This window comes from Triturus cristatus, chromosome 4_1 (genome assembly GCF_964204655.1).
Source record: "Triturus cristatus chromosome 4_1, aTriCri1.1, whole genome shotgun sequence".
Classification (NCBI taxonomy): Eukaryota; Metazoa; Chordata; class Amphibia; order Caudata; family Salamandridae; genus Triturus; species Triturus cristatus.
The window spans coordinates 934434486-934460791 of NC_140585.1; the positions used below are offsets into that span (position 1 = coordinate 934434486).

The window sequence follows — 26306 nt, forward strand, 5'->3', positions numbered from 1 at the left end:
CCCCCATTGTCATGAGGTTCATTAAGGGCCTTACAAATAAGTTTCATCCGACACCTTTCATTATGCCTCAGTGGGATTTGAATCTCGTACTCACTTTTTTAATGGGTTCTCCGTTTGAGCCTCTTCACTCTTGCCCGTTGAGGCTTCTGTCTTTTAAAACGGTTTTCTTGATTGCCATTACCTCGACTAGGAGGGTAAGTGAGCTTCAAGCTCTTAGTTCGAAACGTCCTTTCCTGACCATTCATGCAGATAAGTTGGTTCTAAGGACCAGGGCTGCTTTCCTTCCCAAGGTGGTTACCCCTTTTCATATGGGACAATCCATCACTTTACCCACCTTTTATCCTCCCCCTCACCCTTCCAAGGAGGAAGAGAGACTGCATCGGTTGGACCCTAAGAGAGCTGTCAGCTTTTATTTGGATCGGACTAGAGATCTGAGGCTGGCTATGTTGGGGAAAAAGAAAGGTAAGGCAGTGCACAAGAGGACGGTTTCCAGGTGGATTATCTTGTGCATCAAGATTTGCTACTCCTTGGCCAAGAAGGAACCACCAGAAGGTATCAGAGCTCATTCCACCAGAGCTAAGTCTACTTCTTCTGCTTTGGCTAGAGGTGTTCCTGTTCTTGATAACTGTAAGGCAGCAACTTGGGCCTCCCTCCACACCTTTGCAAAGCATTACTGCTTGGACTCTGAGGTTAGGAGGGATGGCCATTTTGCTCGCTCTGTTTTGCAGGATTTTTTGGTCTAGTCAGGTGGACACCTTCCTCCGGGAGAGGTACGGCTTTGGGAATCTATTCAAAAGGTGAGGAATACACAGGTAGAAGTATCCATCAGAAGAACAAGTTACTTACCTTCGGTAACGCTTTTTCTGGTGGATACAATATCTGCCTGTGGATTCCTCACGCTCCCACCCGCCTCCCCTTTGTCCACCTGTTTCTACCCAAAAAAAAAAGTGTTTCATTTATATATCATGTTTATATTTTAATGTTGAGAAATGCTTTTCCCTTGCTATTTCTCTTTACTCTTATTGATTATGCAATGGTGATTTTACATACATGTATATATTTGAAAATGTGTCGGTCTCCCCGTTTGGCTCTGTAGCACGGAAAAAATGTGTAGTACTGACGTCAGCACACCGACGAGGTCCTTTTGTGGCTCCGATGACGTCATACGGTGCAGAGAGCGGAGCCTTTCCATTGTGACGACCTCGTTGACCTGGGAGAGCTAGGAAAGAATTTTCCCGCGGAATGCTGGCGCAGGGGGTATTCAAAAGGTGAGGAATCCACTGGCAGATATTGTGTCCACCAGAAAAAGCGTTACCGAAGGTAAGTAACTTGTTCGTTTGGCGCAAACCACTTTCTTCGCCTGCTGTTTCTAAGGCTGTGGCTAGAAGGCATAGGACTGTTTCAGGGGAACCAGATTTTCTCTCTTCTCACCCGTCTCCAGAATTTGGTGGTACAAGCATCCTGCTCCAAGCAATCATCAGGTGCTTCTCCACAGGCCCCAGTTCACAGGGACTCAAAGAAAATGGAACAGTCAGCTAAAAAGGTTTTCTCCTCTTCTAGCATGGCACTGAAATCAACCAATGCCACTTGTCTGTTGGGTCGCTACGTACATGCTTTGATGGACTCTGCAAGGCAATTGGCCCCCAAGTTGCCTGATGAAGAGAGGGGAAACTTCATGGAGGTTCTGTCAGATGCTCAGGCTGCGGCTAGACAGGTTATTCAATCAGGCCTGGATACGGCTGATACAGTAGCCAGAGTTATGGGCTCCTCCATAGCTGCCAGAAGGCAGGCTTGGCTTCGTTCTTCTGGATTTTCCCCTGATGTCCAGGCCACTCTTGTTGATTTGCCCTTTGACGGGTCGAAGCTCTTTGGGGAAAAAGCAGATTTGGCCTTACACAGGTTTAAAGACAGCAGAGCCACTGCAAAATCCTTGGGGTTGCAGACCCAGTTGAGAGGTTTCGGCTACAAGAAATATCGAGGTTTTGGAAAGTCTTCCTTTTGCAACTTCCGTCAACCTCTGCAGCAAAATCTGCTCTATAAATCTTATAGAGGAAGAGCCAAAGGTCGCCAACTTGGTTCTGCCCGCAATCTCTCCTCTTACTCTTCTGCCTCCCCCGCTACCTCTGGTGCTGCAGGAAAGCAGCCCTAGATCCCCCATCCTGGATCATGGGGGTCCTGTAAGGGATCAGATGTCTCACTTTCTGCAAGGTTGGAAATTGGCCACGACAGACCTTTGGGTTTTAAGCCTTGTGGAGAATGGGTACGCCCTTCCCTTTCGGGGAATTTCCTCCTCCTTGCCAAGGTTTTTGCTCAGAGGACCATTTGCTTCTTCTGCAGAAGGAGGTTCTTGCATTACTACAAAAAGGTGCGATAGAGGTGGTTCCAGAGCAGGAAAGGGGTCAGGGATGCTACTCCCGGTATTTCCTGTTCCCCAAAAAGGACGGCAGGTTACGTCCGATACTGGACCTCAGGGTCTTGAATTTTTACCTGAAGCAGGAGAAATTCGAGATGCTGACCCTTGCTCAGGTTCTTCTGGCGCTGCAGCAAGAGGACTGGATGGTGTAGATAGACTTGTAGGATGCGTATTTTCACATCCCCATTCTGAAGTCGCACAGGAAGTATCTCCGTTTTACGGGTGGGTCGCAACACTACCGGTTTGCGGTCCTCCCGTCTGGTCTTACTACTGCACCTCGAGTCTTCTAAAAGGTGATGGCAGTGGTGGCAGCTCATCTCAGAATGTCGGGATTCCTGTTTACCCCTATCTGGACGACTGGCTGCTCAAAGCGGAGTCGCCAGAGATGGTGCTTCATCATCTGCGGCTAGCATCTCAACTGTTGTTCAACTTGGGTTTTTCAATCAATGTGCCCAAATCTCACCTGGTGCCCTCTCAGCGCAACCTGTTCATAGGGGCGGTACTGGACACTACAGTGTGTCGAGCATTTCCTCCTCCACAAAGAATTCTCGACATCCAGGAGATGATCCCTTTAATCCACAATGGAGCGGTTGTTCCAGTTCTGACGGTCCTTCGCCTGCTCGGACTGTTCGCCTCCCGCATTCTGTTGGTCAACCATCAACCATGCACGCTGGCACATGAGGGCGCTCCAGTGGTGTCTCCGCAGGCAGTGGTATCAACACAACGGAGATCTCAGGGAGTCAGTCAGGATCTCCAGAGAAGCTGCGGCGGATCTGTCTTGGTGAAGCGTGGAGGGCAATCTGTCTCAAGGAATGCCCTTTCATCTTCCTCCATCGGTGGCCACAGTGATAACGGATGCCTGTACCCTAGGGTGGGGTGCTCATCTGGGGGATCTGGAGATCAAGGGTCTTTGGTCTCAAGAGGAAAGATTGTCTCATATCAATCTTCTGGATTTGCGGCGATACGTTTGGCACTCAAGGCCTTTCTCCTTTCCCTTCACGGTCAGTCGGTTCAAATCCTGACGAACAACACTACCGCGATGTCGTATGTCAACAAGCAGGGAGGAGTAGGGTTGTACCGTCTTTGCAGAGAGGCGTTGCGGCTTTGGTCGTGGGCTCAGGACCATCGGATTTGCTTGATGGCGAATCATTTGGCCAGGGTGTTGAACGTGCGTGCGGACAGTCTCAGTCGGCAGTTCTCTGCCGACCACGAGTGGAGGCTTCATCCGGAGGTAGTTCGACACGTCTTCCGGACGTGGGGGACTCCTCGGGTGGACCTGTTTGCCACTTTCGAGAACGTGCATTGCCCGTCATTCTGCAGTCTCCAGTTTCCGTTGCAGGGGACGTTGGGGGGACGCGTTTCAGTTGAGTTGGAGCTCTCAACTTCTTTACGCGTTTCCTCCCATACCCTTGATTCCTCGGGTTCTGAGGGCGATTCGCCAAGACCGGTCCCAAGTCATATTGATCACCCCGGATTTGCCAAGACGCGTATGGTACACAGATCTACTTCACCTCTCATCGCACCCTCTGCTCTGTCTCGCTCTCAGGGCAGACCTCCTCTCGCAGTCGCAGGGGCAGGTTCTACACCCCCACCTCCGGAGCCTGCACCTTCATGCCTGGAGATTGAATGGGGCAACCTGAGTTCCTTCTCTCTCCCGCCTGATGTGGTGGATGTTATTTTATCGGCCAGGCGACACTCCACCAAGTCCATTTACTCCTACAGATGGTCAAGATTCGTTAAATGGTGTGGAGAGAGATCCGTTGACCCTTTAAGGGGTCACTTGTCAAATGTTCTTCTGTTTGTTCTTTCCTTGGCTTAGCAGGGTTGTGCTGTGGCCACGGTTGAGGGCTATTTGGCTGCCTTATCTGCTTTTCTGTGTCTACCTGATCAGCCGTCTTTATTTAAGTCTCCTATTGTTTTGAGATTTATCAAAGGCCTTACCAATAGGTTTCTGCCTGCTCCCTTTGTTATGCCCCAATGGGATCTTAATCTTGTTTTGACGGGTTCCCCTTTTGAACCCCTTCATAGCTGTCTTTTGAGGCTTTTGTCCTTTAAAACAGTCTTTCTGTTAGCCATTACCTCAGCAAGGAGGGTGAGTGAGCTTCAAGCTCTTAGTTCAAAACCCCCGTTTTTGACCATACATGCTGAAAGAATGGTCCTCAGGACCAGGGCTGCTTTTCTGCCTAAGGTAGTTACTCCTTTTCATCTGGGGCAGTCCATAACTCTCCGTGTGTTTTATCCTCCTCCTCACACTTCGAAGGAGGAGGAGAGACTTGACCGCCTCGACCCTAAAAGAGCGGTGAGCTTTTATTTGGACAGTACAAAGGGCTTGCGTTTGGACGATCAGCTCTTCGTGAACTACGTTCGACACTCAAAAGGCAAAGCTGTGCACATGCGCACTCTATCCAGGTGAATCATCTTGTGCATCAAGATCTGCTACACCCTTGCTAGTAAGAAACCACCTGAGGGTATTAGGGCTCATTCTACTAGGGCTAAGTCTTCCACCTCTGCTTTGGCCAGAGGTGTTCCTGTAGTGGACATTTATAAGGCTGCGACTTGGGCCTCCCTCCACACTTTTGCGAAGCATTATTGCTTGGATTGCGAAATGAGGAGGGAGGGCCATTTTGCGCGCTCTGTCTTGCAGGACTATTTGGTATAGGAAAGGGGGACACCCTCCTCCAGGAGTGGGACTGCTGTGGGAATCTATTCATAAGGTGAGGAATCCACAGGCAGATGTATCCATCAGAAGAACAAGTTACTTGGCTTCGGTAATGCTTTTTGTGATTGGTACAGTATCTGCCTGTGGATTCCTCACTGACCCACCCTCCTTCCCGTTGTCCACCTTTGTATACCTAAAAGGACGCCTTATTTGGCTTGTTGTTTTGCATTGTATCTTCTTTCTATCTGGTACATTTATAGGAAATGCTGAATTTATTTAGCTTTCCTTTTTGATTTGGTACTATGTATATTGGTTCAAATGTTGTGTACTGTGTATACTTTGAATCTGTTGTCGGTCCACCTGTTCGCCTCGGAGGCATGGAAAAAATGGGTGGAACTGACGTCATCACGCCGACGAGGCTCTTATGGCTCCGGTGATGTTATGCGGAGTCGCGAGCGGAGCCGACGTCCTCGTCGGCGTGGAGAGCTAGGTAAAAATTCCGCGGAATGGTGGCGTAGGGGATATTCATAAGGTGAGTAATCCACAGGCAGATACTGTATCCACCAGAAAAAGCGTTACCAGAGATAAGTAACTTGTTCATCTTGTTCAAACGTCGGTCCCACAATAAGTTAAGAAAAAAATAAAATGAGGAGACTTCAAAAGAGATGGAGCAGCATTTTACAAGATACAAAATGAAGTCTCTCTTAAACATCTTTGCTTCAGCACTTCGACACTGCGCATGCGGACAATCCAGGCAGCGTGCAAAAATGTCATCATCTCAACAACAATGATCTCTCTAATGTCCGAACGTAAAGTTGGTGAACATAGTGAAAAAAGGCCAAGAGATTACGTACTGGCCTCAGTCATAGTTTCCGAGGTCTATCATAGCCTGGACAGAAAAAGGCAAAATATTGCGGAGTTTCTCCTGCTGCATTACAAGAGAGACACTTTAGAACTGCAACACTGCACACCGCATTTTATACAGAGACTATTTAACGGCAGAACCCAGTACCTCCATTTTAAAAAGAGTTGCAAAGAGATGGGACCTGGCAGGATGTCAAAAAAGTATTTGTAAGTGATGGAGAGCTGAATGTCTAAAAAATAGTCAGTGATACTACCTGCTTTGTCACATTACAGATCCCTCAACCACAGATGCTCCTTTAGACGTTCTTTGACGATGGAGCGAGGGACATGTTTTTACATGGCAGGGGTATCCCAAAGCAAAGGCAAGCCTATCTCATACAGTGTAGTATTAATATAGACAAACCAGGCGATCCTCTCGCAACCTGGAGATTTAAGAAAGGCCCTGATCACATCTCTGTAGGATTCTTGTTCATCTGTGGAACAAAGTCTGTGCCTGTACAAAATAGGGCGACACATTATAAGTTGATTTATAGGGACAATTCCCAAATCTAAGAGTTGGGGGAGGCGAGGGGCATTCTGTGGGAGGTTCAGAGTGCTCCTCACCAACTAATTTTCGGTTTTGCCAAGGTCCTCACTCTTGGCATGGCCCTACAGTTCTAAGCCATACATGGCTGTGCTTTTTGCGTTAATGTTGTAAATCTCCACCACTGGTCCAAGGAGTACACATGGGCCCGTTTTGCAGTTTGGCTACAGCGCCAGCTTCTTGTTGGAGTTTTAGTGAGCATCACTTGATGTTCGTGGGCCAACTCATTTTTTGATTCAGACAGACCCCCAAATATACAAACTCCTGCACTTTTTCTAGAGTGACACCCTGCTCCATAGTATTTGTTCTGACAAATGTATAGGGATTAAAATCCATAAATTTCGTATTATTAATATTCAGTTGAAAACCAACATTGCCTTAAAAAACACAGACATATCTAATTCTGCAACATAGCTAGCTAAGTGCTTCTAATGTAAATAATACGTGCAGGATATATTCTCTGCAACTTTAACTTGCGTACTGATAGTCTTTAAAGCCCCTTTTTCTCAGCAGGCAGGCATCTTCTAACCTCTAGGAGCAAAATTCACAATTTCCTTGAAAGTGAAAATAATCCTTACATTTCAAAAATAGGAGCATGTGGAATTACTTTATACTAGTAACAGTTATTTTATGAACTGGCAGGAGTCCCTTCTCAACACTCTCCATCAACTTGTCTCTGCTCCTTATGTCTGCTGGTGAACATCCTTGCTCTCCCATCTTTTTATTATCTGTTTAGCCTCTCACTGTTCCCTCATACTTTATTTCAATTTTTCCCAGGTGACACCAAACCGTCGTCCGCCTTGTTAAACTTTCTCAAATGTTGTCTTCACGGCTTTTCCATGCTTAGCAGATTTTTGACCCAAGCAATAGCACTTACACTGTTCAATGATTTTGATGACACATGGAGATGCACCTTCTTACAGATGCTCTACCCGAAGAACTGTTTCACACATCAGTGTTCCATTCTTCATCTGTAAATGAGCATTCGCAAAAATTTACACTGTAATATTGCATTTTTAGTGGAAAATGTGTTGTTTATTTTTTATTTATGCTGGTGTTTTTCGAAACTACTATTGCACATTATCCAAACAAACCTCCCTTCCAATTTGCGCTACATCACCAAGGGGTTCAGTGTTCACCTCTAGATGAATGTAGTCATAAACACATACAGTCTATATGCTTTTTAGAAGCTGCTTAAACATCACTTTAATTTACAAAGCAAGCTGGTGCTAATTTTCCATGTTCAGTTACATCCGCATTTCCCAATCCTCTAGGCCTCTGACATAAAAGGCCAGGTATACCCATACAATGAGTGAATAGACTGGTTTGGAGTATTAAATAAAATCATACCCATCTAACATCACAACTTCATCTCCTTTAGGTTTCCATACCAGTAAAGTGAAATCCTCACACCCTGTTTATAATCTATGCGATTTATGTTATGATACTATGGAATAACCGGTCAAGTATGGTCCTACCTGGATAAATGCGATCCATCTCTTAGGAAAAAACAGCCCTCACTCACAGTTTGGGGCATGCATTATCACTGGCTTTTTCCCACAACTAAGACACATTTCTGAGTTTGAATTGGCTCTGTTGGAACAGAAAAGTCCCTTGCATTGTAATGGACGTGCACCCCTGCCCTGAATGCCAAAGCTGCGGTGATATCTGACCTATGTCTGTCTCAAGGATAGTGGTCTTCCTAAAGACTGAGAGGGATGCCCAAAGCATTACCCTCGGGTGGTGGGAGGCTGCTCTATGTTAAGCAGCACCAGTGGGGTAATGGTAGTATAACATGTTTTCAAGTAATAATAAGCAGTAGAGTGAACATTTCTTTTTACCTGTGCCACTGGAGTGGTGCCTTCTTGCCCACTCATGTAAAGTTCCACTGCTTTGTGCTTAACTCAACCGGCATCTGCATTGGATTGTATGTAGTTTTGGCCAGCACAAAATTGTGAGCACTTGCTGGAATGTATGTGTGCCTAAGAATTGGTGCAGTACATTGGCGTCTGCACGTATGGTTGCATGCATGCTCTGAATTGTATGTGTGATTGTGAAGGACACAATATATGGAGGTCTCTGGGTTCCATTTTTAGAGACCCTGGGTTTGCTGGAGGAGCAGGTCGAGGTAGAGGGGCCCAGACAGATCTGTGGATTGCTGCATTCCTGAGAGCTGGGAGTAACACAAATTGGAGGAAGGAGGAGCCAGGCTCTTCAGTACACTACAAAAGGGGCTCTTTAATTCTAAAGAAAGGTCACTGGTCAGGTGGCGCAGGGCACATTACAGAAAGGAGATGAAGTGGATAAGGGAATCATAAAGAGAAGGGCTTGGGACCTTATATTTTCTTTCATACTCCTATCACTGAGGCTCACATCCAGGGGTGAACCTTTAGTCACTCCCATGACCTGTGTTTGGAGCTGTCAGATTGGGAGACACTCCAGCTGTGATTTACTGCTCCCTGGGGGAAGAGCAAGGTAGAGGAATGGGCACTTCATTGTGGGCAATTCCCAGAATACGAACTGCAAAAGCAGAGATTCTAAATCACTTTTGTGTCTGTAAAATAATTATTAAACGGGGAGCTAGAGACTCCCAAATTGTCAAACTGAAGCTGTACATCAGTATGGAGTTGCACAGCACAAGTGTTTCCTGTTGTGACCAGGACTGGGGACTGAGGGTATGTCAGTCTCCTATGCTGGGTAAGGGAACATCAACCAGTAGAATCAAGAATGCCCGCTTGGAGCACCAGCTTCGGCCTGATCTGAGACCAGCGAGCCCTGTGAGGAGAATGGGAACTCTGGTAGCACCCCAGGTCTGATTGGGGAGACAGTGCTTACAGGAACAGCGGATGAGCACTGTGGAGGTCCAGATCCCATGCTGGGTGCGACAAAACTTCAGCGTGTCGCCAGCAGCTGCCAAAGTAAACCATTACCAGGACCGTAGAACACTCCTGGGCCTTCTAATTCATCTAAAGTGGCAGCGGCTAATATTGCACATCGATTTGCAGAGCCTTTGTGGGAGGAATCTGTTTTGACTGAAGTGCAGAATGCGCTGGGTCCCTTTTAACTTTGAATATCCATTGTGGTACTTTGAAGACTTGCATTCTCTAGCAGACCTAACTTGGGTATTGCCTCAAGTAAATGGGGAAAAATCCAGTCTGTAGTTAGAAGAGCGGTACACTGGTGCCCATGCAGATAGTGCTAGAATACAGACCTTGCAAAGAGTGTGTTTTTATTTAGAGTGTACCATTTTTCACTTTGTGAGTGTTTATAAATGCTACTTTTAAAAAAAGCGTATTTTTGGCTGGACGTTCATTTGTTGAGGTTACTAAACGTACGTTAAGTTATGAGCCTGTGTGTGCGCCATACACCTGCCTCCTCACTGAGAATCCATGGACTGCTAGACTAGTGCTACCATTGAGAGTCAAGTGCAGAACGAGTACTTATCGCAGTTTCTCAGAGCCCAAGTAGGCTGGGCCCCGGAAATCCAGAAGTAAAAGGCCTCACCACCAAGGTTGGACCCAGTAGCTTCTGCTTGTGGTGACCCTTTGAAATGGCTTGTAACAGGCTCAAATGTAGTGGGGGCATTAGATATTCTTTGGAATCGGGAAAGCTCATAGATGTACATAGTTAAAACGTCCTAGGGCTAAAGTCCCCACCCTCCATTTATTCAGGGCTACCCTGACAGGGTTAAAAGAAGAAGAAAATGGTTGTGTGGGTAATGGGACATTGCCCTACCATCTTTAATGTTAACTTAGCCGGAATGTAGATCACATTCCCAACATAGTTAGTGGCCTTCATCGGGATCTAAAGATCCCTCCATATCTGCCATGTCCCTATAGTCAGGTATGTAGACAGACATCAAAACACACATAAAAGTAACAAAAATACTTAAAAGTTTGCCACACGAATTTTCCTGCACATTAAGGGTTCTCTCTTAACCTGAGAATTAAGGAGAAGCATCTCTCCATAGTCACACATTCAAAAAGGGCAAATAACACCAACAATGCTCAATAATCCCTCCACGTAAACTTTTCCAATCCTTAAGTCCAATATCCTGTTCTCCCACTACTTTATTGAACCCATTCAAACACATAAATGTGTCTCGGTTGTTGGAAAAGCCAGTTGATAAAGCATGAATCAAATTGTGGAAAGGAACTCTTTTTTAGGTCTCACCTAGACAGCACATGCTCTGTCTCTTCAAGACATGTTGTATACACTCTGTGGTCTTAAATCCCACCCATTGCATTTAATTTGTTTTTCCGAGTGTTATTTGCATATCCTTGCTTGTATGTGGTCATTCTCTTGTAAATGTCTCTCCTTTTCATGTGGTATTCCCTCCCACAGAGCATGGCACAATTACTTGTTGCCTTACACTTTTTTGCTTGTAGCTTTGTTTTTCGGCACTATTTTTCTCTTTGCTTTTTGCAAGTGTTTCTGGAAGTCTAGCCTTTGATTGTGTGTCATCTGTAAAGCTTTAAAACCTTTTGTTATTATTTTGCTTTTGGTATGCAACTGCAAGGCAGTGTGTGTTGACTTTTTAAAGCTATTTTATAATATTTCTTCCTCTGTTTGCAGTGTGTCTGCTTTATTTACTTTCTGAATGGAATTATTTATTTGCTTTCTATGTTTTTCTTGAAATCGCAGAGTTTACCCTAAAAGGGCAGTGAATTCCAAAGTGCTGTTTGAGTGAGAAGCTGCAACCATCTGTTTTGTGTCTTGCTGGCCGATGAGAGGAAAGCACGATCATGATGCTTTTTTTGTTTGATTGTAATTACAGCAAAGCAGTCTTTGTTTTTCCCTCACTTTCAACCCAGAGGACCAATTCAGAGCACTTTGTCAGAGCCTTCTGGTGTCCTGCAGTGGGCAAAATACCTAATTCAAAAAGCAGACCCTTGACTTTTCATATGCTAAACTTGAAATGATGTGCTTCAGGGATGTAGCATAGCCTGTTCTTAAAAGAAATAAATACATACATGTGGTGTATTATCACTGCCCTCAATGCTTAAAGTTTCCACATGTTCCATTACAAAGATTTATTTCCCTGGTCATATAATCTCTAGGCATATTTAAACATAGGCTGATGGAAAACTATGGTAGCCCCGCAGAGTGAAAGAAGGGAAAACAAAGTGTATAGTAAGCTCTTTTGATGTACTATATTGAATGATACCAAAACCGTTACCTTGCTTCAAAAGCTGTTAATTAGAATAAAATAGTAATCATCGTGAACAAACCAGATGTTTTATTCAGAAAATGAAACATTGTAGTATTCATTTAAAGCATACTTGTTTTATTATTCAAATTACCCCTTCATATGTACATTCGAGCATGGTCATAACTGCCACTGACCCTTGTAATTTGTGGCCCCTTCAACAAGGTCAGTCTGTATTTGCTGAAAAAACGTGGCTTCTTAAAACATATGTATTTTTTTATCATTATAAACATGAACTTAAAAACCTCGGCTTGCAAAATATTTTTGGACAAAACTCAGGCCTGATTAATGTGTGAAACATAATATATGGAAAAACAGTGTCATGTGTTTTCCTTATGTCAGTTTATTTCAGCCACTGACAACTGCTTTGGTTTACATTCCAGGCCATCATTTGTTTGTCACTAGAGACCACTCTTATTCCTATCAATCTTGATATGCCCCTGTAGTGACAGTCCATCTTTCAACCGCTAAGTCCTATTCTCTCTCTATAGGAGTACAAGCAACTTCACACTTCAGCTGTGTTGGGCTTTTTCAGTGATCTGCAACTTGAATCCTATGACTTAGTAAGCAGATTTCTGAACATAAGTATCGCACAAAGGGTGTGTCTCTGAGAAAAACAAAAAAGATGATGGCTGAAATGCATCAGTCTATCCATCTTTCATGTAAAGATTGATATTGGAAATAAAAGATTGTTTCAATATAGCTCTACAAGGTCATTAAAGAAGCAAGCATTACATGTCATCATGGTATAGATCTGTTGTTCATTTTTGCAGGAGCTAGCTGCCAACACTTTACTTTTGAGGGAAACTACAATATATATTTTAAAGAGCAGCACGTGAAACCTTTTTATTTCTTGCTTCTTCTGTAGTTTAAGGGTCAAGGCCACTGTAGATTGTTCTGTCGTTCTGCATTTTCTCTATATAAAAGAATTCTTTTTAATCTCACTGTGTTGAGAGGGATACTAGATTGGTCATGGAGAAGAGGCAATGTGTGAAATCTGTCGGAAGGATATACCACCTTCTAACAAGCTTAGATTGAAAAAAGTTGTTTAATCTGCAGTTATTCGAATTTTGATAACTGACAAGTCACATATAGGTGTTATTACCCTCTAACCTCCTATTTAAGATGCGCTCCTAGAGTTTAAAATAATGAGCTTTTTGTTGATCGGAAAGGTGAAACTGAGTAAAGTTCCTATTGCTATTGGCAAAAGTAAGGGTTTCCAGATCTTGTCTAATGGTGTGGGAATTTTAATAAACTGAATGAGTACCCATCAAAAATATTGTTAATATTGGGTGAGTTTTCACCTAGTTGAGATCTCTTGGCTAGTAGACATGCATTCTGTACTATGAAATGAAAGCTGAGATAAAGTGATAAAGCTATCCTATAGGAAGGAAAGTGTTTGATAGAGATTGTACATCTTATAGATACATTTAGCTGCAGATTCCATACCTTTGAATTTCTCAGACGTCGGGCTGAATCCAGAAGACTTTTGCTTGAACAATACCCTTGCGTGCCAATAAGTGGCATTGGTCAGCTAAGCGTGACGTCAGCAGCGTTGTTCGCGCCGGAGGTGACGTCCACGTCACCTATATAGGCGCCACCTCGGTTCGCTGACATCAGTTCTTTTCTTTCCGCGCCAGCAAGCACAGATCCGTGAAGAGATTTTTGACAGGCTTTTTTTAACGTTTTGTCAATGATTGTTGGTGTGTAGGTTTTCCAATCATGTTGAAGAAGACTTCTGGATTCAAACCATGCAGTGCCTGTCATCGCCCCATGTTGGTGAAGGATCCACACTTCATTTCTCTCTGGTAGCTGGAGCGTGAACACAACTCGAAGTCGTGCTCAGACTGCCAGGCCATGGCTCCGAAAGCTTTGAAGGAGCGATCCCTAAGCTTGTGGCCTGGCATTCGGCACCACGCCTTTCACCCCAGAGGTTTCGTTCTTGCTCCCAATCGAGTGGAAGGTCTGTGCCCCGCCGAGTCCTTAGTCCTCGTCCTCCCACTCAAAGTAGTCAGGTCGGTCAGGTAAGAGGCATAAGAAACACAAGAATTTGAAGAGTGCTTAAACTTCTCCCCGTCTGTCGGGTGAGGTGACGGAGTAGTCTCGACCCTCTAGGCCTCGTTCTGCCGAACCTGCACCTGGGTCAGGTCCGTGCTTCCCTGCCTTTCCAGGAGCTGGAGCAACCCCCACCAGCTCAAAGAATTTTATGATGCCATGTGCCTCATATTTGTTCGACCCGACCCTCCCGGGGCACCTTCTAGACCCGGTGGCTCAGAAGGGGATCCATCAAGTACCGCACCGGCAGCTCCGGGGCCGATGCTCCTCAATGGATCCGGGGTGGATGCGGACTGGCACCGGTCGTGCCACTGCGACATTCCCCAGCCCCGTGCCTTGACTCACAACGCTTTGTCGCTCCCCGTCAGCACCAGCCCCCGAATTATCTCCGATGACCCAGAGCCGGATCGACACCTACCAGCGCGGATTCCAGTGCCGACGGCACCCTTGGGTCCTAGGCTGGTTTCTCTGCCTTATTTGGAAGGGCTAGATATGGAGAAAGATTGGGCGGGGTCGCTGAACCCTTTACAAGAACATCCTGAGCACTCATTTTCTGGTGGATACAGTATCCACATGTGGATTCCTCACCTTTTGAATCAGCCCAATGCGCAGCATTCCACAGAATTTTTTTCCATAGCTCTTCCACGTCAATGGGGACGTCTGCTCTGCATACGACTCTGCTTGATGCCGTCGGAGTCATGAGAGGATCTCATCGGCATGCTGAAGTCCGTTCCACCCCTATTTCCGTGCCTTCTAAGCGAATGGGTGAACCAACAACATTTCCACTAGTATACAATACAAAACAGAATAAGGAAATAACAACATGCAATAGAATTTCCAAATCAAAGCATCCTCATGATTTAAATGGAAACTCTCATAGGAAACCTTCATATGAAAAATATATACATATTTATTTTTGTTATAAGCAGACAGGCAATGGGGAGGCGGGTGGGTCAATGAGGAATCCACAGGCAACTACTGTATCCACCCGAGAAAGCGTTACAGAAGGTAAGTAACTTCTGATGGATCCATATGCATGTGGATTGCTCACTTTTTTAATAAAATCACCAAGCAGTCCCGCACTCTAAAGGAGGGTGCCTGCCTACCTATACCAAAAAATCCTGTAACACAGACGAAGCAAAATGGCCGTCCCTCCTCACTTCTGAATCCAACCAATAATACTTTGCAAAAGTGGGAAGGGAGGTCCAAGTAGTCGCTTTGCAGATGTCAATCACAGGGACACCACTAACCAAAGAAGAAGATTTAGCTTTGGTAGAAAGATCTCATATACCTTCAGATGGCTCCTTCTTAGCCATGGTATAACAAATCTTGATGCATAAGATTATCCACCTGGATAAAGTTCTTTTGTGGACAGCCGTGCCCTTCATCTTGTCCACATATCTGATGAATAGCTGGTCATCCATTCCCAAACTCTCTCATCCTCTCCAAGTAGAAGCTCACTGCCCTCATGGGGTCCAAACAATGAAGTCTCTCTTCCTCCTTAAATGGATGTGGGGGAGGGTGGAACGTAGGCAGGGTAATGGACTGCCCAAGTGGAATGGAGCGACCACCTTAGGCAGGAAAGCATCTCCAGTCCTAAGAATCATCTTATCCGCATGGAATGGTGTAAAAGAAGGCTTGGAGGTAAGAGCCTGAAATTCATTCACCCTTCCAGCAGATGTAATTGCAACAAAAAATATAGTTTTGAAAGCGAGAATCTTTAACTGGCAACTGTGCAAGGTTTGAAGAGGCGAACTCATTAGAAACGTAAGAACAAGTTTAAGATCTCACTGATGCACAATAAACAGAGTGGGAGAAAACCTATTAGTGAGACCCTTAATAAATCTCATAACTATAGGGGATTTAAAAATTGAAGGTCGATCGGGTAAACAAACCAATGCCAACAAGGCAAATAGGTAACCTTTAATAAATGCAGCAGGGATACGCAAAACTTAAAACCTCTGACAAATGGGCTTTCAAAGGGTCAATTGACTTCTTTCTACACTATTTAACAAATTTCGCCCACCTGCAGCATAGACCATCTTGGTGGAGGGTCTTCTGGCTCATAAAATAATGTCCACATCAGAAGAGAGAGAAAAAGAACTCCGGTTGCCCCATTCCATCTCCGGGTATTAAGTCGCAGGCTCCAGAGGTGGAGGTGTAGAATCTGCCCCTGTAATTGCGATAGGAGGTCTGACCTGAGAGGGAGACGGAGCGGAGGGCACAAAGAGAGGTAAAGAAGATCCATGTACCACACGCTTCTCGTCCAATCCAGGGATACTAATATGACTCTGGCCAGTGTTTGCGAATTTTCCTCGGAACTCGAAGAATCAAGGGTATGGGGTAAAAGTTTAAAGAAGCTGAGAGCCCCAATCTAACTGATACGCAGCCCCTATGCTCCCCGCATCGGATACTGGAGACTACAGAACAACTGGCAGTGTGCAATCTCATGAGTGGCAAACGGGTCCAACTGAGGAAATCCCCACATTTCGCAAATGTTAAGTGCCACATCTGGATAGAGACGCCACTCGTGATCGGCTGAATGCTGCCGACTGAGACTTTGCGCACGCACATTCAGAACTCCAGCCAAGTGATTTGCAATGATGCAAATCTGATTGTCCTGAGACCAGGACCAAAGTTGCAGAGCTTCTCTGGAGAGCAGATACAACCATACTCCTCCCTGTTTGTTGACATACCACATTGCCGTAGTGTTGTCTATTAAGACCTGAACTGACTGACAGCAAAGGGAAGGGAGGAAGGCGTTGAGAGCCAGATGTAATTTCCACAATTCCAAAACATTGATGTGCAACAACCTTTCCTCTGGAGACCAAAGACCTTTGACCTCCAGATCCCCCAGCTGAGTTCTCCGCCGTAGAGTGGAGGCATTTGTTATCACTGTGGCCACCGAAGGAGTGTGAAACGGCTTCCCTTGATACTAGTTACCTGAACCACTTCACCACTGCAGATCCGCCGCAGTGTCTCCGGAGATTTTGACTAACTCCTTGAGATCTCCGTTGTTTTGAATCCACAGCCTACAGAGGCATCACTGAAGAGCCCTTGTATGCCAGTGTGCATGGTTGACCAACAGAATGCAGGTGCAAGACCTTAAGGACTGAAACAAATGCTCCTTTCTGAAACAGTGGAATCATAGCCTGAATGTCCTGATTCCTCTGTGGAGGCGTAAACGCACAACTCACTGTAGTGTCCAGGACTGCTCCTATAAACAGGTTGCGCTGAGAGGGCTCCAGGTGAAATTTGGGTGCATTTATTCAAAACCCCAAACTGAACAACCGTTGCATTGTCAACTGCAAATGACACAAAACCATCTCTGGTGACTTCGCTTTGAGTAGCTAGTCGTCTAGATAGGAGAACACTGGAATCCCGAACCTTCTGAAATGTGCTGCCACCACCACTTTCACCTTTGTGAAGACCAGAGGTGCGGAAGTAAGACTGAACGGAAGGACCACAAACTGCTAATGTTGGTACCTCACCCTAAAACCGAGATACTTCCGATGCAACTTTAGAAAGGGAATGGAAAATTACGCATCCTTTAAATCGATCAACACCATCCAGTCTTCCTTATCTAGCGCACGGAGAACCTGTGCCAGAGTCAACATTTTGAAATTCCTGTTTGAGGTAGGAATTCAAAATCCTGCGGTCAAGGATCGGACGTAAATGGCTGTCCTTTTTGGGCATCAGGAAGTACCGGGACTAACACCCCTGACTCATTTCCTCCTCTGGAACCAACTCTATTGCACCCTTTAGAAACATTGATTGTACCTCCTGCTGGAGAAGCAGAAGATGCTTCTTAGAACAAAGGCTTTGTCGGGCAGGAAAAGGAGGGGGAAACTCCTATGAGGGTAGGTGTAGGAAGGTAGGATCCTCCTAGCATGGTTACCCCCACTTTTTGTCTGGTGTCTGTGGTTTTTGACTAGTCTGACTGGAATCCTGCTAATCAGGACTCCAGTCAGTGCTTCCTCCCTAAATTCGACTATGGTACTTACTTGTGTATTTCCACAATTGGCTACTGGTACCCCTATAGGTCCCTGGTATATGGTACTGAGGTATACAGGGCAGAGGTACACCAGGGGTCTCCCAGGGGCTGTAGCAGTTATTGTTCTACTCCCGAGAGACCACTCAACCTGTGACTACGGGCTTGCCATTGCAGCTTGTGTACGCTGGTGCTAGCACCTCTTATGACAGATATACATTTCCTTATATATGAACTCACTACAATTAAAACTTATAAGTCACCCCTAAGGCAGGCCTTTCAATCCCGAAGGAAGGGTGCTGGGTTATAAGTGTGTGGGTGCCCCTGCATGAGCAGGACACCCCTACAAACCCTGGAGTCGATTGTCCAGGCTTTGTAAGCACGGTCAGACATTTTGATGCATATAGTGGCCATCCGTCATTATGCAATGGCTAACAATATAGTGGCTGTGCCAAACCTGGGCATGTTTGGTATCAAACATGTAGGAATCATACACCAACACCATTACAGGTGTTGGAGGTATAATTCTATGCACTGGGGGCTCCTCCGGGAAACCCCTAGTACTCCAGGTAACAGCATTTTAGGGTCTGCTAGCAAGCTAGTGCTGCTGCCTACTAAGCTGAGCTCGAGCAGGGGAAGGTAGAACAATAGGTTTCCTGTCACATGGAGGTGTGACCACCTCCCAGACAGGACTTAGTGTATTGGGTTGGGTGGGAGCCCTTGCCAGCTCCACCAGATCGCTTTGAAGGGCACATTTGGTGCCCTCATTGCATACCCCAGTTTGAGCCAGTTCAGGGAGGCCTTGGCCTCCCACTTTGGCGTGAAACTGGACAGGGGAGTATCCTCCCCTCTGTCCAGCCCCTCCTCTAGAAGGGACCCCTGATTTTTCCTAACCCATTTCTTAGGGTATAAAAGGGCTTACCTGTGGGTGGGTCCTCAGATTCCTCATGGGACAAGACTCAAGCCTGAAACCTTGTTGCACTTCGACCTTCTGGACACCTGGACTTCGCCCTGAACCAAGACTCCATCAATTAAGACTCCTGCTGCTCCTGGTCTCACTTTTCTCCAAGTTTTACTTTGTCATCTGTCTGTGCTTCTTCCAGGATCTTCAACAGACCTGTGGGCATCAAGGACACCCAAAGTAATATCCCTTGGAGTGAACGAGTCACTCCCGTGCATCTGCAGGCACCGCAACGAAGCTGAGCGGTCTGCTGCTCCTAACGTCCCACCGACTTCGAAAGGCTCAGCAACACAGGTGGTTGTTCTGCAACTCCCTCGAGGCTAGGCCTGTCCTCTCAGCAAGTTTGAGGCTAGTATCCCTCATCGGAGCTGCTGGGACCGAACCCCTGTGCTCTGCCGTCAAAGATCTTCGGGCTACATGAAGCTCCAGCCTCCAGCATCTCTTCCTGCCAAGATCTTTGTCCTTACCGCATCCTCTGCACCGAGGGCCTTTATCTTTGGTGAGCTGCTCAACGTCCTCTTGCGATGCCTGTGCCTTTGCTCTGTGGGTCCTCCTGAGAGTCTTCTCTTGTTTCAGTGGGCTCCCCTGTTTGCTCGGGCCTGCTCCGACTCTCCTGCACTTGGTGAGTCCCTTTGACCTTGCTGGTCCTGACGTGGCTCCTTCTTCGTTTACCATGCCTGTTACAGCTGCCAAGGCTTGTTGGTGCTCCCGCTGGACACCGGCCCACTGGTTCTCAACTTTCAACATGGTACAGCTCGTGCACTGCTCCTGGTCTTTTTCAGCATCACATGGACCTAACTACTGCAGTGACTAGTTCACCGTCATCACTCCTGCATCTTCCATCATCCGTGGGCATTGCTCTTCCATGCCTCCTGGTCATCTCTGAGTGGCATAGACTCTGTCCCCTCTGCTTCCAGGTTCTTCTCTTCAAGAATCCACCCTTGGATTCCACCAGACGTTTGCACAGTCTTCGCCAGCGGCATCTTTATTGAAGTCCTCCTTTGTGGTCTACCGCGGTTTCCGACTCACTTCGCACCTATGCACTCGGCTTCCCTGGTGTAGGTATCCTGGTTCCTGTGGTATCCACGGGTGGGGTGACTCTCCAACCTTTTATCTTCCACTGGGTTTCTTCAGGGTTCACTGGGAAGGGTGGTCTTTCAAAACTGCAACCACGACTTTCCTGTTGACCTGTATTAAGTATGCTGCTCTGTTTCCACTCTGCACACAGCCTCCATGAGGTTCCTGGGTACTTACCATTGGTAATGCCTTGTGTCTCCAGCTCTTCTGAGTTTCTAGGTCCAAGTCCCAACTTTGGTCACAGTTTGTATTCCACTTTCTTAGAATATTATCTGAAAGAGACACGTTAGTGATAGCTTACTTACCTTAGAACATCCCCAGCCGTCGGACTGGATCCGTAAAGTTTTTTGTCAGCAGTACCCTTGCACATCGGTAGGTGGCGTCGTGCGGCTCTGCATTCGTTGCTGGCATCGTAAGCGCCGAGATGACATCACGGAGACTACTTAGGCGCCACCCATGCACGCTGACGTCAGTTCTTTCTTTTTCCACGCCAGCATGCGCAGATTCGGTTAGAGCAGGTACCCTAGTCACTTTTTGACTGACTTTTTGAGACTTTTGTCTCTACTTCTTTTGAGTCTTGACTCCTGGTGCCGCGTAGGGATGCTTGGATTTAAATCCTGCGGGGCCTGTCGCTGTACGACCCCCATGGCGTCTGTCTCTGTCTGGAGCGCGACCATGACTCCTGGTCATGTTTCGACTGTCTTGCTATAGCTCCGAAGGCTTTGCGGGAGCGGTCCCGAAAGCTGCTGGAAGCCAGGCAGTCGTCTCCGCGTCGTTCGAGGTCCAGGGGTTGCTCGAGGGACCAACCGCGGAGCCATCATCATCATCGCTCCTCGGGGTCAAAGTCTTCACTCTCGGAATCGGGTAAGACACATCAAAAGAAAAAGTCAAAGAAGCGTGTTCGCTCTCCGACATCCCCCCGTCGGTCTCCGGACGCAGAAGAGGGGGCCAGTGGTCCTTCCCCTGCGGCTCCGTTGGAGCCTAGGAGTCCCGCTGCCTACCTGCCCTGTCCGGGTCCGCTGGCGACTCCAGCCCAGGTGCAAGAGTTTCTTGCTGCCATGGACCGCGGTCCCAATTGAGGGTTTTGCTTGCCACCGGCACCTCCGGCCCCGCAAGGTCCTCCGCTGGCGGCTCTGGCCCCGGCGCCCCCTGCGGCTCCGTTCCCGGTGCCCCCATGGGTTCTGTTCGCCCCACCTCCGCCCTTGCTCGAGTTTCCGGGCAATTTTGCTCCGGCTTGGGACCCTAATTGGGACATGGAGCCGGATCAGCGCCGACCGGCGCCGTGCCAAGCGTCGTTAGAGCATTTGTTATCCCCTGTGCCTCCCCCGCCGCTGCTGCCTGTGCCTCTGGTCATGGAGGAGGGGGATGACTGGGAGGGGTCAGAGGACCCTATTGCATGGCAGTGCGAGTCTGAACATGAGTGGGCGGAGGACTTGGAGGATGCAGGTGGCCTTGACCTCTCCTCTGAGCCTGGATTTATGTCTTCTCCTGCTGTCATGGAGGAAGGCGCCACATATACTGTGGTGCTCCGTAGAGCAGCTGAGGCCCTTGACCTTGATCTGCCTACTGTCACTCCAAAGACGAACCTCCTTACTGAAGTACTTCAGCCGGCGGCAAGTTCTATGGAACCTCTGCTTCCGTTCAATTAGGCCTTGACGGATGTTTTGATGAGCAGCTGGTCTAGGTCAGCCACAGGGGTTGATGTGGATAAGAATGTAGCCAGGCGTCATCGCCTGGCACCGGGTGACCCGGCCTTTTTGACAAATCATCCGACTCCGGAGAGCCTGGTCATTCAGGCCTCCACTTCCCAAAGTGCGTTCCCTAATAAGGAATCGAAAAAGCTGGAGCAGTTTGGCAAGAAGTTATTTTCCTCTGCCAGTTTGGGGCTGTGGTCAGTCAACACCGCATGCCTCGTGGGCCGCTACTCTCACGCTGTGTGGGACACAGTGGCGCAGACACTACCCCAGTGCCCGGAAGAGGTTCGGGCTATACTTTCCCAAGCTGTTGCGGAGGGGAAGGATGCCGCGAAGTTCGCCATTCGGTGTGGGCTGGACACCACGTATTCTTTTGGGAGAGCGATCTCCACAACAGTGGCCCTGCGTCGCCATGCCTGGCTGCGGTCCACTGGGTTTTCGGGGGACATCCAGAGTTCCCTCATGGACTTGCCTTTTGATGGTACTCGCCTGTTTGGCGATAAGGCAGACAGTGAACTGGAGCGTTTCAAGGACTTTCGGGCTACTGCCAAGTCTTTGGCTCTCTCCACCACACGCCCATCCACGTCTAACGTTCGTTCCTTTTGTGGCCACGGTAGGGGCACCCCTGCACGCTCGTTCAGCCAGAAGCCTGCGCGGAACCAAACTCAGCGCGGACGTGGACGTGGAGGCCGCCGTGGCGGCACAGGGGGGCCAGCGTGCGGGTCAGTCCACCTCCGCTCCTGCAGCATCCACCTCAAAGCCTTCCTTGTCCGAGCTTTGGGGTGCACCCCACGCCAGTGGGCAGCAGGATCCGACATCAGCTCCCCCACTGGCATTCTGTCATTTCAGACAGATGGGTGCTGCAAATCGTCCGGAGAGGTTACTCCTTCCCCTTTGAGTCTACCCCCCCAAGCATGCCACCTCAGTTCCACCGCATGTCGGGGATCACTCTGCGCTTCTCCAGCAGGAAGTCACGGCCCTCCTGGCCAAGGGGTCCATCAAGCATGTTCCTGGGCCAGAAGTAGGACGTGGTTGTTATTCCCACTACTTTCTGGTCCCCAAGAAGGACAGAGGGGGCCTGCGCCCCATCTTGGAACTCAGGAACATCAATCGCTTCCTCCAGAAGGAGAAGTTCAAGATGTTGACTCTGGCTCAGGTTTTGGCTGCCCTTGACCCTGGAGACTGGATGGTAGCGTTGGACTTGCAGGAGGCATATTTTCACATTCCCATCCTGCCGGCCCAATGGCGTTACCTGTGGTTCACGGTAGGCCAGGAGCATTTTCAGTTTGCCGTGCTCCCCTTCGGTCTTACCAGCATCCGCCAGGTGTTCACAAAAGTGATGGCGGTGGTCGTAGCTCATCTGCGCAGGTCAGGGGTGTCCGTCTTCCCCTACCTCGACGACTGGTTGTTGAGGGCGGGCTCACCCCAGACAGTCGTCACCCACCTTCAGACTAAGGCCGACCTCCTATATTTGCTGGGGTTCTCCATCAACATGCCGAAGTTGCACCCGAGTCCCTCTCAGAAGCTCCCCTTCATAGGAGCGGTTCTGGATTCGACGCGGTTTCGGGTTTATCCTTCCGAGCAGCTAGTCTGGGATATTCAGGCTATGATTCCGATCTTTCAGCCTCTTTCCCGGGCTTCAGTCAGGATGATCCTCCGGCTCCTGGGCCTGATGGCCTCCTGCATCCTGCTAGTGCAACATGCCAGATGGCATATGCGGGCTCTGCAGTGGGACCTGAAGTTCCAGTGGGCACAGCATCAGGGCAACCTGTCCGATCATGTCCGGATTTTGGAGGGCACTGCACCACAATTGCAGTGGTGGCTCATGAATCGCGATTGGGTCAATGGCAGATCCCTCTCCCTTCCCCAACCGGAACACACAGTGGTGACGTATGCGTCCCTCCTGGGATGGGGCGGCCACTTGGGAGAGGCAGCTACGTGGACCTCGCTGCACAAGTTTACCAAGTATTACTGCCTTGACAGTGAAGTCCGGAGAGACGGCTTCTTTGGCCGTTCTGTTCTCCGTGGCTTTCTGGTGTAATCTATTCACAGACCCACCACAAGGGTTGGTATTGCTGGGGTATCTATTCTAAGGTAAGGAATCTATCACTAGCATGTCTCTTTCAGATGCACAAGTTAGTACTTGTGTAACGATATATCTGTAAGAGACATTAGTTAGTGATAGATTCCTTACCGCCCCACCCATCCTCCCCGTTCTGCGAACTGATTTCTAGGGTTAAGGCCATCCCTTTCAGGACCCTAGTTTCATGGCACCAGTGGTCCGTTTCTTGCATTTCTGGCGCGGAAAGTGGTGTACAGAACTGACGTCAGCACGCATGGGTGGCGCCTAAGTAGTCTCCGTGACGTAGCCGCATCACGCAACCTACCGACACGCAGGGGTACTGCTGACAAAAAACTTTCCGGATCCAGTCTGACGCCTGGGGATATTCTAAGGTAAGGAATCTATCACTAACTAATGTGTCTTACAGATATAGCGTTACACAAGTAGTAACTTGTGCGTTTGGTCTCCCATTAGAGACCATTGTGTATTGTGCTTACTTACCTCTTGCAATTGAATTATCGTGTATTTTGTGCTGATACCTCTGGGGTGGAGATATACCAATGTGTTAGTGATTATAACTAGAGTGTATGGTTCTTTTTCATTTGACTTACACTATGGTTATACCTGGTAAAACAAGCTGCTTAATACTCCTTCTGGACTAAGCCTGAAGGCTGTTGTCCACAGCTACTGTTTAGAGAGCTTTCTAAGGTTGTCTGAGACCGCTGAAAACCACCATAAAGGTTATCTGGATTAGTGAAAGGTGCTTCACTTAGCTAAGTATGCACAATATACTAAGCCAGCCTCCTACATTAGGGCATACCTATTCTCCACGATGTCTAAAACCCTGAGGTCTGTAGTGACACACCTCCAGTGAAGCATAAAATAGGTTATCCGTCCACCCACGGGACAAGCATGCTCTAAAATGGTGGAGTTAGAGCTGCTTTCTTGCAACAACGGCGGGAGAGGAAGAGGAATTGGAGGAAGAGACTTGCTGACTGGCAGAAGCCACGCAGGCGATCTCTGCCCCTTCTCCTGTAGGTCTTGTAAAGGGGATTTGTGCCCTGCTGCCGCCGCCGCCAATTTCTTCCCTCAAAGGATAGGTTCCTTGAAAATCCTCAAAACTTGCGAAAATGCCTATAGTCCCTAGGCTGGGTCAAAAGTCCTAAGGATCTCGCAGTCGGCCTGCTGTCCTTAAATCGCTGAATCACAGAGTCAGCCTTGTCCCCAAACAAATGAGACCCATCGAATGATAAGTCTAAAAGAGTAGCCTAGACATCCAGTGAAAAGCCAGATCGCCTCACCCAGGCATGACGTCTAGTAGCCAGAGAAGAACCAATGGCTCTTGCCATAGAGCCTACAGTGTACAGCCTGATTGTATAACTTGGCGGGAAGCTGCTTGAGCATCCGACAACTGTTAAGAAAAATGACCTTGACATGACCTTGACATGACGTTGGCAACTTTGGGATGACATTCGCTTAGCCCATTAAGGCATAAACAGAACACCCCAACAGACAAGTTACATTAGTAGACTTAAGGGCCGTACTCCCTGAAGGATAGATCTTTTTGGCCGACTGCTCTATCCTTTTGGACTCCCTACTTGGAGGAGCAAGAAACCTGAACCACTAGACTCTTGGGCGGAGGTTCAGATGACAAAAATGCTGTGTCTCCAGAAGCTACTTTATATCTCGTGGGCACTGAACTAGAAATGGCAGCAGAGGTCATAGTCTTTTGGGCTCTGTTAAAGCATCATTGAATGTCAATAATGGCTCTGATGAAGAGGCCAACAAAATAATTTCCTCTGTAAGTAAATTAGACTTTAATTTGACAGATGTAAGAGGCAAGTCCAATTATTCTATAGCCTTTATCACTGCATGATAAGACATCACTTCTGGAGGTGGCAAACCCTTAGGCGACACAAACTCCCACTCAGTGATGGTAAACAATCCACTCGCCTCCTGCAGGCCATTGAAGTCAGGATCCAAATCTACAATTACACCTACTTCAGCACCTTCATGCTCTTCATGATACTTTTCCTCTTGCAACAGCCTCTGAGAATCTCTACGGCATCTCATTCTCTGCATCAGCGAAGCCAGGGGCAGTGCAGGTGATTCCGGTACCGGCGTCGCAGGAAAATCCAAAGGCAGAGTTGGTGGAGCCGGTTGTGGATGAACTGGCGCGGGTTCTGATCCAGACGACGGCGGAGATAGCTCCCTCAATAAAGGACCACGCCCTTCCGACAATGACAATGGCACCAGCAGTCTCAGCGCCGGCTGAGGCTGGGCCAAAGGAAACATAGGCATGAATGGTAGGAATGGTGCCAGCTGTGAGGTGGGAAACCTCCTAGTGAATAAGGAAGCGGGCCAATGGGGCCTGCAGGCACACCAGATGGACTCGCAGCCCTTGCAAAAATGTTAAACATAGCATTATGAAAGTTGGATGGATCTGGGTGTGGATTTGGGAACATCTGATATACCAGATCCTGGTTTGAGGGCTCTGGAGCTGTACGAGGAATCATCAAATGTGGCTCTGGCTGAGGATGCTGAGTCCTCAGCCCTGCTGCAGGTGGAGTCACAGGCTTCAGAGACGCAGGAGGAGTGTTAGATCTCGAGACGAAGCAGGAGCCATTTTCAGAGATGAAGTTGGAGATATTTCAGCTCTACACTGAGGTCTTGGATTCGGAGATGTCTACTTCAGAGACTCGTCTTTAGATGAGCATCACCGTGACCCATGGCACCGC

General features: G+C 47.8%; 1 protein-coding gene across 12 annotated transcripts in view; it reads left to right on the forward strand.

Annotated features, from left to right (window-relative positions):
• LOC146855858 (uncharacterized) overlaps positions 1-26306 on the forward strand; it is a 922371-nt gene that overhangs the window by 867091 nt on the left and 28974 nt on the right. The gene's annotated exons all lie outside the window — the stretch shown is intronic.